The sequence below is a fragment of the Mobula hypostoma genome, chromosome 14, assembly GCF_963921235.1.
Source record: "Mobula hypostoma chromosome 14, sMobHyp1.1, whole genome shotgun sequence".
Lineage (NCBI taxonomy): Eukaryota > Metazoa > Chordata > Chondrichthyes > Myliobatiformes > Myliobatidae > Mobula > Mobula hypostoma.
In genome coordinates, this window is record NC_086110.1 from 65021881 (window position 1) to 65033972 (window position 12092).

The following is a 12092-nucleotide window of genomic DNA, read 5'->3' on the forward strand; positions in this document are numbered from 1 at the left end:
ATTAACAAACTGAATATTTTCAAAAAATCTGTTAACTGCAGTTTAAAGTACAAAACTTTGGGAAACGTTAAAGTGAGCTCATCTCAGAAAAAAAAACCCACAGTGTTATGCAAAAAATGGCAGTGATTTCTTCCCACTCCCCTTCATAGAGCACCTCAAATTTCAAAGTAAACTTATACCAACCATCACAGAAAAGCCAGTCAAGAGCTCAGGCAAAGTTTTTGACAGCTCCTTAAGGGACACAACATCCATTCAGGCAACCTGCACCGAGTTGGATGGCTGACTGAAATCTGTGGACAAGTCTGGCCTACCTGGGAAGTTTAAAGCCTGGGTGTATCAGCATGGCATTCTTCCCAGAATCCTGTGGCCCCTCCTCATCTATGCAGTTCCGATCTCGACAGTCGAAACCTTAGAGAGGAGGGTTAGCAACCACCTCAGGAGATGGCTGGGGCTGCCAAAGAGCCTGAGCAGCATCGCACTCTATGGACACCACAACAAACTGCAACTGCCCTTCAAATCCTTGCAGGAAGAATTCAAGGTAACAAGAGCCAGAGAAGTGCTACAGTATAGGTACTCAAGTGACCCGAAGGTGGCTAAAGCAGGGATCCAAGTGAGCACTGGCAGGAAGTGGAGGGCAGAGGAAGCTGTTCAGGAGGCAGAGGCGAGGCTGCGTCACAGGAGGCTGGTGGGAGTGGTCACACGAGGCCGAGCTGGGCTAGGATCCTTTCCAACTCCCCAAATGGACACCAGAGGGAAGGAAAGGCGTCATCTAGTTCAGGAGGAGGTGAGAGCAGTAGTGGAGGAGATGAGAGCCTGCAAGGCGGTGGGAATGAAGCAACAGAGAGCTTGGACAAGATGGGAGAATGCGGTTGAGAGGAAAGTGACCTGGGCTGATCTTTGGAAAGCCCAACCACACTACATCCAATTCCTCATCCAGGCAGTGTACGATGTGCTTCCAAGCCCATCAAACCTGCACACATGGGGCAAGGCAGAGTCATCTGCGTGCCCACTGTGCTCCAAGCGAGGAACCCTGGAGCACATCCTCAGCGGCTGTGCAAGGGCACTTGGTGAGGGACGGTGCAGATGGAGGCATGATCAGGTCCTGAGGACCATCACTGATGCCGTCAGCGCAGGAGTTGAGTGGGTGAAGCGGTCCCGACCCTCCAAGCAGACCATTACCTTTGTCAGAGCTGGGGAGCAGCCAATACCTGCCAAAAGAGGTATTCTGACCTCTGCAAGGGACTGGCAGCTGTTGGTGGACATCGAAGGGCAGCTGAAGTTCCCCAACCATATCGCAGCCACCACCCTGCGACCAGACATTGTCCTAGTGTCTGAGTCTACTAAGCAAATGGTGCTGCTGGAGAAGACAGTCCCATGGGAAGATAGCTTGGAAGAGGCCTTTGAAAGGAAGCTGTTGCCTCAGTCCGTACTAACTCTTTAAGCTCACCTTTTTTCCCACTTTTTCAAGGCACCAGACAAGGTTGTCCTTTTAGTCCCTTATTATTTGATATTGCATTAGAACCTCTTGCAATTGCCATTCGAGAATCTCCAAATATTATTGGGATAACTCAGGGTTTAAAGTCCCATAAAGTATCACTCTATGCTGATGACTCACTTTTATATATTTCTAATCCTCAAAAATCTATCCCTGCTGCTTTAGATTTATTAGCACAATTTAGTCTTTTTTCAGGTTATAAGTTAAATCTCGGTAAGAGTGAACTTTTTCCGATTAATAAGCAAGTTCCCTTATATCAGAATCTTCCGTTTAAATTGGTTAATAATCATTTTTCATATCTTGGGATTAAAGTTACTTGTAAACATAAAGATTTATTTAAGGCTAATTTCCTCCCCTTAATCGATCACATTACTCAACTCTCAATTAAATGGTCTCCATTTTATTTAACTTTGATTGGTCGTATTAATGCTGTTAAGATGTTTATTCTTCCAAAATTTTTATATGTATTTCAGGCACTATCGATTTTTGTTCCCAAATCCGTTTTTGATAAAGTTGACTCTAAAATTTCTTCATTTATTTGGCAAAATAAAAACCCGAGATTGGGTAAAATACATCTACAGAAAGCTAAGAGAGATGGAGGTTTCGCATTACCTAACTTTAGATTCTATTATTCGGCAATTAATATTTGACACATGAAATTTTGGTTACTTGATCAAGATACACTATCCATTCCTAAATGGGTAGCATTGGAATTACAATCTGCTCAAGGTTATGCACTTGACTCCATTTTAGGTTCTTCTTTTCCTTTTGATTTGAAATGCTGTAAACTGGTTTGTAACCCGATAGTTAAATATACCTTACGTATTTGGTTTCAATTCCGAAAATTTTTCGATCTTAATCAATTTGGGCTTGCGATTCCTATTTTAGGTAACATATTCTTCCCTCCCTCTTCCACTGACCGTGCCTTTCAAATTTGGAAGACTAATGGTATTTCACGGTTTTTGGATTTATTTTTAGGTGGTTCCCTTATGTCCTTTGACATTATCTAACAAATGTAACTTACCAAGAATACATTTTTTTAGATATCTCCAAGTTAGAAATTTCCTAAGTACTATACTCTCTTCCTTTCCGACGCTACCTCCTATATATATTTTAGATACTATAATTAAGCTTAATCCATGTCAGAAAGGTGTAACATCTATTATTTATAATACTATTATAAAACTTAGGAAAGCTCCATTTGATAAGATTAGGTCAGATTGGGGAAAGGAATTGGGTCTTATTATTCCGGTGGATGACTGGCGCATATTTTACAACTAGTTAATACTTCCTCTATTTGTTCTAAACACTCCCTAATTCAATTTAAAGTTGTCCATAGAGCACATATGTCTAAAGATGAATTATTTCGTTTTTATTCTCATATTAACCCTTTGTGTGACAGATGTCATGGAGAGATAGCTTCCTTAACTCACATGTTTTGGGCCTGTCCTACTCTGGACACTTTTTGGAAGGATGTTTTTAATATTATTTCAAAGGTATTGAATATAGATATTTCTCCCCATCCTATTACTGCTATCTTTGGATTACCTAAAATTTCCAGTAATCTTTCCCCTTCAGCCCGTAGATTGATTGCATTTCTTACTTTAATGGCGAAAAGATGTATTTTACAACATTGGAAGGAGATTAATGCTCCAACTACATTTTTTTGAGTTTTCCCAGACGATACTATGTTTAAATCTGGAGAAAATTAGAAGTAATCTTTATGATTCTTCAGTTAAATTTGAACAGACTTGGAGATCTTTTATTCAACATTTTCATTTAATATAACTTTTTTTTCTTTCTCTGGTCATATTTACATTCCCTTCTTGCTTTTTAACTGTTTTTAATGGAGGTCGGGTTTGAGGACGTGATTGTTTTAAGTTGTTTAACTCTACTTGATACCTAGTTAGCCCATTGCTTTGCTTTGCTTTTTAGTTTAGTTGCACGGTGGGATTTTTTGGGTTTTTTTTTCCCTTATTGACATATTTGAAAATTAGTATACTATTATATTACCTGGTTATTTTATATTTAAACTGCACTGTTTGTACTAACTTTTTTTTGTGTATTAATATCTCTTGTAAAGTTATATTGCAACTGTGTATCAGTGCCTATATGGTTTACCTTTTCTGTACTAATTCAATAAAAAGATTTACAAAGAAAGGAAGCTCTCCAAGTACGCAGGACTGGTCAGCAACTGTCAGCAGGCTGGATGGAGAGCGAGGTGTCTCCCAGTGGAGGTTGGTTGTAAGGGATTCGTAGCCCATTCTTTAGTTAGAGCCTTCAGCATTTTGGGCATCGAGGGAGAGAGGAAGAGGAGAGCCATCTGCAGTACCACCGATGCGGCAGAGAGGGCCTCAAGATGGCTGTGGCTCAAAAGAGGGGAGCCATGGAGTCATAAGTAGCTAGCCATCTGGACACAAGCTGGGGTCTGATCAGCCCCGGCTGGGTCACCTGGAGGAGGGTGTATGATGTTGAAAGACCCGAAACACCCAATGATTCCAGGATCATCATTGAAGATGTGTCCAGAAGCATCAATAGATGTATGTACACAACAGATTATCAATGTTATATATCACCAGACTACCTTGAAATTCAGTTTCTTGCAGGCATTCAGAGCAGAACAAAGAAATACAATAAAATCAATGAAAAACCACATACAAAGGCTCACAAACAACCAATATTCAGAAAAGACAAAATATGCAAGGAAAAATAATTAAGTAATACTGAGAACTTGAGTTGTAGAGACCTTGAAAGTGAGTCCATTGGTTGTGCTCGGTGATCAGTTCAGTGTGGAGGTAAGTGAAGTTGCCGGCTCTGATTCAGAAACTGGCCTCATAGTTGAAGGGTAAGAACTGCTCCTAAACCTGGTGGTGTGGAACGTAAGGCTCCTGTACCTCCTCCCCAATTGCAATAGTGAGAAGAGAGCATAGCCCAGATGCTGGGGGTCCTTGAAGACGGATGCTACTTCCTTGTGGCTATGCTCTTTGTAGATGTGCTCAGTGGTAGGGAAGGCTTTTCCTGTGTTGGGGTGGGCTGTATCCACCACTTCGTGGTATGATTTTCCATTCTTGGGCATTGCTGTTCCCATACCAGTCCGTGATGCAACCAGTCAACGTAATCTCCACTGTGCATCTATAGAAGTCCTGGCCAATATTGATCATTCAATCAGATTTAAAAGGGGTCTGAAGGGTAACTTTTTTTCATGCAGAAGATGGTGAGTTTATGGAATAAGCATCCAGAGAAAGTGGTTGAGGCAGGTATAACAGTAACTTTTAGAAATCACTGTGTGGAGGAGCAGGGCTTATAGGGATATGTACCAAAGACAGGGAGTTAGGACTAGCTGGCTGATTGGAATGGACTGGTCGGTCCAAAGGACTGGTATCCAAGCTGTAATGCTCTACGACTATCTTCTGAAGCTTGTCATTGTCAATTATTGCTTGTGAGAACTCTGTGACGTATAGAAGTGCTAGCATTGGTAAAACGAGGTCTTAAAATGGCCAGATGTGTCACGACACACACAAAATGCAGGAAAAACTCAGCTGGGCGGGAAGCATCTATGGAGAAGAATAAAGAGTTGATGTTTCACACCAAGACTCTTCACAGCACTGGAATGAAAGGTGGAAAAAGCAGCGATAAGAAGGTCAGGGGAATGGAAGTGTTAGTAGTAACAGCTGGCAGGTAGATAGATGATACCGGGGAGAGGGAAGGTGGTATATATATGGGAGAAGCTGGGAGGTGGGAAGTGGAAAAGGTAAATGGCTGAAGAAGAATGAATCTAACAGCACAGGTTAATGAACCATGGGAGAAAAGAAAGGTGGGGCACCAGAGGGAGGAGTTAGGCAGGTGAGGAGAAGAGAAGTGGTGAGAGGGGAGGCAAATTGGGGAATGGATAAAGAAAATAACTGGATGGGAAGATACTATTGGATGTTGGAGAAATGAATGTTCATGGCATCAGGTTGGAGACTACCTGGATAGAAGTTGAAAACTAAGAGTGGCCTCATCATGGCAATAGAAGAGGCCATAGACCGACATGTTGGAATGGGAATAAGTCAGATGTATCACAAAGCCACATTAATATCCTTCAGGAAATAAGAATCAATGCTGTGTTCCAGTATGGCACCTGTGGAACTCCAGACCACATGGTTGACTCTCCAGACAAGAGCAATCAATGCTGATGTTATCAATAACGACTACATTCCATTGGCAACAATCCATTAAGTGGTGTCGCAACAACCATCTTCCACTCTATGCCAGTAAGACCAAGGAGTTGATTGTGGACTTCAGGAAAAGTCATGGAGTCATAGAAACAGGCCACTTGTGCTGATAGCTCATCCTACACTCTCACGACACTCTGAGCGAAGAAGCTTGCCCTCATGTTCTCCTTAAACTTTTCACCTTTCACCCTTAACCCCATGACCACTGGTTGTAGTACCAACCAACCTCAGTGTAAAAAGCCTGCTTTCATTTACCCTATTTATAACCCTCATCATTTTCTATACCTCTATCAAATCTTCCCTCAATCTTCGGCCTTCTAAGGAATACAGTCCTAACCTATCCAGTCTTTCCATTATACTCAGGTCTTCCAATCCCAGCAATATCCCTGTAAACCTACTCTGTACTCTTTCAACCTTATTTAAATCTTTCCCGTAAGTAGGTGACCAAAACTGCACACAATACTCCAAATTAGGCCTCATCAATATCTTATACAACTTTAACATAACATCTCCTGTGCTCAGTACTTAATTATGAAGGCTAATGTGACAAAAGCTTTCTTTTAGCACATTACGGGATCAACATGTGACATCACTTTCAATTAATTATGGACCTGTATTCCCAGATTCCTTTGTTCTACAGCACTCCTCAGTGCCCTACTGTTCATTTACTGTGTAAAACTTACCCTGGTTGGTCCTACCAAAGTGCGACACCTTGCACTTGTCTGCATTAAATTCCATCTACTATTTTTCAGCCCATTTTTCCAACTGGTCCAGATTCTGCTACAAACTATGTTAGTATTCCTCATTGTCCATTACACCCCCAATTTTGGTGTCATCTGAAAATTTGCTGATCCAATTAACCACATTATCATCCAGATCATTGATGAAAGATCAATGGACCCAGCACCGGTCTCTGCGGCACATCACTAGTCACAGGTCTCCAGCCAGAGGAGCAACTATCGACCACCACTCTCTGGCTTCTCTCTCAAAGCCAATGTCTAATCCAATTTACTACCTCATCTTGAAAGCTCAATGACTGAACCTGAAAGAGGAAGTTGGGACAACACACAACAGTTCTCATGATAACAGACCTGATTCTGATTCCAAACTGCTTGTCATATTTGTGACAGTGCTCTAACATTAAAACATTCATTTAGTAATTTCAATATGGTAAAACAAAGTTATTCGGAGAAATTGTCTTCAAAACTGGGTTTAACAGAACCACAGGGACATACAGTTCTAAAGTTGGTCCAGGAACAAATTGAAAAGCATTTATAAATAAAAAAATGTGTGTGGGAAAAATAAGATGGTGGTTTAAGAAAGGAATTCCGGAGATTGTAATACTTTGGCAGCTGAGGGCACGGTCAACTGAAAGTAAGCTCAGAGACTAGAAGCAAGGTGGCTACCAGACTAAAGATTACAAAGATAATAAGCTTCAAAAGTGCTCTGGGTATCTTAAGATAACACAGGATGCAGGTTCATGTTCTCCTTTCATTCTCTAAAATGTCCCCAACCATTGAGCACATCTACATGAAACAGTATCATAGAAAAGCAGCATCCATCATCAAAGATCCTCACCACCCAGGCCATGCACTTTTTTCGCAGCTGTCTTCAGGCAGGAGGTACAAGAGCCTCAGGACTTGCACCACCAGGTTCAAGAACAGTTACAGACATCCCACCTCTCCCGGAAGTTCCGGGAGTCTCCCACATATTGATGGCAGCTCCCTGACACCCACAAATTATATACGATATCCCAGAAATTGATTTCTTTGAGAGGGAGAGTGAGAGCGGGAGCGAGATCAAGAGCGGGAGCTGGAGTGGGAGCGGAAGCGGGATCGGGATCGGGATCGAAAGCGGGAGCAAGAGCGAGCATCCTGATTGGTTTCTCTTTGTGCTAAGTAGACCTATCAGTTTTCTCTGTGGGCAGGCTTTATAATCGACCTCTGTCTCTCCATCAGTTCAGTTTCGTGTCCTGCACCGCCATGGCAGAGTGTTTCAAAAAATATATAAAACGCACTTCATCCCAGACTACCCTAAAGTGTACCCCTGCCTAATAGGGGCCAAAAACAATGACAGTGTTGCTCGCTGCACTGTTTACAACAGTGACTTTTCTATTGCCCAGATGACTGTAAAAGACATGTTGAGGTGAGTTTAACGGCTGTCATTTGTTCATTAGCATAGCTAACGTTATTTAAACTAGCTGGCTGGCTGCTAAGGAGCTACGCAATTGATGTCCTACGTGATGAGGCCAAACTCCCTGTAGACTTGCTTAAAGTTGTAATAGAATAAACACTGATAATATAAGTACATATTTTAATGTCATATTTTCTGCATATATCCAACTTGGTTTACAGATTAGGCAAAATCACTAAACAAAGTATTACATACACCCTTGGAGGTCGGGGGGGGCGCGGGGATATGGGGTTGCGGGAGGAGGGGGGGGGGTTGCTACCTTCCTGAACTGAGTTTTTGCAGGTTGGGATGTCTGCAGTTACTACCCTTCAACTATCAGGTTCTTGAACTCATTCTATTTCTGGTGTTCCCACAACTGACAGTCTCACTTTAAGGACTTTTTAATTTGTTATTTCATACTCATTATTTATTGCTACTTATTTACATTTGCAGTTTGTTGTTCATTGCTCCTGTTTACAGTTACTGTTCTACAGATTTGTTGAGTATGCCCTTTGGGTTGTATGTGGTGATATGTATGTACTCTGAATTTGAACTACGGTAATAGTTTATGCACATCCTGCCCTTTACCGAAGGAAAAAATAAGTTAGGTTAGGTTTGAAATACACCCAAAGACCCAATGAAAACCCTATTTAAAGAAACATTTACAATTTGGTTGGTGAAATTTACATGGTGAAATTCTTCCTCAAGGCACACGCACCCATTCTATAGAATAAACCACACAAATAAAGTGACATTTTAGAAACTTCTTGAAATGAGTGAAAGTCACATCATACTGGTAAAGAGCATTATCCTTCTCAAGCAACTAGATTTGATTAAAAATATTGTTGGTGCCCTTTTGATGCAAGAGCAAGTACTCATCCCTATTTAAACCAGACACAGAATAAAGAAATGAACAAAATAACACCAATAACTCCAAGCAAATCAGATGCTCAGTTCAGTGCCATCAAAATAACTTCAAGAAGCAGTGTCTCAAAATTAACAGCAAAAAGAGTGAGACATCGTGGTTCCATAAAGGATAGACAGTTGGCTAAACAAGTTACATTTCGATTGGAAAATAAATTGTCAGTATATTAGTCTCAACTTCCGCTTTAGGTTAAATAACTCATTAACAGTTAAAGATCCCTCTTCTGCACTCGTTTTCCTTTGCAAGGTTGGTCAAAGTTTGGATGTTTCAAGGCACTAAAGTACATCAAAGGTCCTTCTGCCCATCATCCCACACCTCTCCTCAATTTGCTTATCACCTACTAGCCCCTGTCGAGCGTACCGGTTAGTACAATCACTTTACAATGCCAGTGATCACTGATTGAGGTTCAATTCCCACTGCTGTCTGTAAGGAGTTTGTATGTTCTCCATGAGGGTTTCCTCGAGGGCATCTGGTTTACTCCCTCATGATAAAGACATAGAGTTTGAGTTATTGGGCTGTGTGTTTACTACTTTGGTGTCAGAAGGGAGATGGCACTTGAGAGCTGTCCCCAACACATCACAATGATGCAAACTATGCATTTCACTGTATATATCAATGTTTCAACATACAGTCTATGTTTTGGGCAGTCCGGCCGAAGGGTTTCGACCTGAAACATTGACTGTCCTTTTTCCATAGATGCTGCCTGGGCTGCTGAGATCCTCCAGCATTTTGTGTGTGTTAATCTTTAACTTTTATATTTCTTCTCTTAACCAGCTATCTTTCCCCTCCACTCAGTCCAGATGCAAGATCATGACCTACAAGATTGAAAATCCATTCATGGCCCCAACCATTCAGAGGCTGCTGGGCTTATCAAGTTCCTCCAGCAGTTCATTCTCAACTGCACTTACAAGTTGTAAAGGTGGCTACTTCAGTTTAAATACAACCCAACCCTAACTTCTGAACTCCAACTCTCCTTGTACCTGACCATTGGGCATGCATTTGGTCAAATGTGGATTACAGCCTGATTAGCCAAAGGAGTTTTGGTCAAGATGGTGCAGAGCTGCAGTCTCCATTGAGGTTGTGACTCAGAGTTAATTGCTTTTTAAGTTTCTAGGGATGGTTTTGGGGACACAGAAGGTAGCTGGGGGTCAGGTTGGGTTTTATGGATGGGGATTTGGGGGAGGTAAAGGTCATACTGGAGTTTAGGACCCCACTCCATGCTCTGTGTTTGAAAGCTAGCGACGTGGATGGATGACAAAGGACATCCAGAGTCCAGGCCTCTGTTCCATGCTCGAACGTCAGCAATGTAAACATAGGACAAAGGACATCCCGAGTCCAGACCTGGGAATGAGGGAGGAAAGGGGCCGGTGTTGCTGTTGTTGTTTTGTTTCTTGGTGTGTTCTGTGTTGCTCTGTCGAATAATATGGGCATGATATGTTGTTGCCAGAATGTGTGGTGATGCTTGTGGGCTACCCCTTACCACATGCTTAAGTTATATTAGTTGCTAATGCAAACAACACATTTCGCTGTCTGTTTTGATATACATGTGATAAATAAATCAATCTAAATCCATGAGACCTCAAAATTGGATTAAACCGCTGTCTGTAAGGACACTACATTCTCCCTGTGACTGTGAGAGTGTCCTCCAGGTGCTCCAGTTTACACACATAGTCCATAGATATACCATACGGTAGGCTAATTGGTCATTGTAAATTGTCCCATAATAAGGCTAGCATTAAATTGGGGGATTGCTGGGTAGTGTGGCTCGAAGGGCCAAAAGGGCCTATTCTGCACTAAATCTCAAAAATCACATACATACATACATACATAAATAAGCAAGCAAGCAGCATATATGTCAGTTTTGCCTGCTAAAACATTTGGATGGGACCACACTATGTTAGCCTAGCTCTGAGCCTCTCTAACTCAGGGTGATTTCTTTGGCATTACTACATGTATTCTCTGACTTTCACCAATATTTCATGTTTCATCTTTAGACCATCAATTTATTCCTGTTATACTTGGGGAAAAATAACTAGGCTCAAGTTTTAACGTTTAATTGAAGCAGACTCAACTCAGGGCATTATCGACCATCACACAGAGATACCTCCTCAAATGGTATGCATGGATACCTAGGCCCCATGACCACCGTCTGACCGCAGGGCTTTCCATCTCTCTGGCATTTGCACCAATCAATTTCTGCTTTCAATTGTTAATACTCTCCACCTCAAATATTCTGGCACTATTCTCTGCCAAGAAGTTTCTCAAGAATGTATTACTGGATTTCAGTAACGTGTATTTATTTTAAAATTAGGAGGAGTTAGCCACCCAGCCCCTTGAATAGACTCTGATGCAATGAGATCATAAATGATTCAATTCTAATCTTGTTTCCACATTCCCATCTCTGGGAACCTTGTACCCACTTGCTTATTAGCAATCACTTGTGTGAAAGATATTCAAAGATTCGACTTCCACTGCCCTCCAAGGAAGGAAAAGGTTCCAAAAATTCAACACTTAGAACTTGCACCGTCAAACATGGTGTACCTTTGGCTCCGTCATACAAGTTCTTTATAAAAGTTAAAAATCACGTATCCAAAAAAAAATTGATCCAAACTACTATCAAGCACAAACACAAGAGATTCTGTAGATGCTGGAAATCCAGAGCAACACACACAAAATGCTGGAGGAGCTCAGCAAGTCAGGTGGTATCTATTGAGAGGAATAAATAGTCGATGTTGTGAACCAAAGCGTTGAGGAATGAAAGAATGGGAAATGGAAGAGGAGAGAAGGGGGAGAGTAAAGAAATTACTGGAAATTAAGAGAAGTCGACATTCATGTCATCAGGTTGAAAGCTACCCAGTTGGAATCCTCTCTGTTTTTATTTATTGAGATAAAGTGCACAGTAGGCCCTTCCGGCCCTTCACACCATGGCACTCAGTGATCTCTCAAATTTAATCTTAGCCTGGTGAAGCAACAATTTACAATGACCAACTAACCTACAAACCGGTACACCTTTGAACTGTGGAAGGAAACTGGAGCACCCCCAAGGAAACCCACACGGTCACACAGAGAACATACAAAATCTTTACAGGCAGCAGCAGAAATTAAACCCAGGTCACTGGTACTACGAAGCATTGTGCTAACCACTACGCTACCATGCCACCTTCTTACCCCTTCTCTCCCCCACTTCTGCCCATCGCCTCCCTCTGGTGCCACTCCTCATTCCCTTTCTCCAATGGATTACTCTGCTCTCCTTTCAGATGCCACCTTCTTCAGCCCGAGTTCTTAT

At 41.8% G+C, this 12092-nt stretch overlaps 1 protein-coding gene across 1 annotated transcript in view; it reads right to left on the bottom strand.

Annotated features, from left to right (window-relative positions):
• The window catches only part of si:dkey-234i14.6 (uncharacterized), a 136286-nt gene that overhangs the window by 62234 nt on the left and 61960 nt on the right, over window positions 1-12092 (bottom strand). The window lies entirely within an intron of this gene.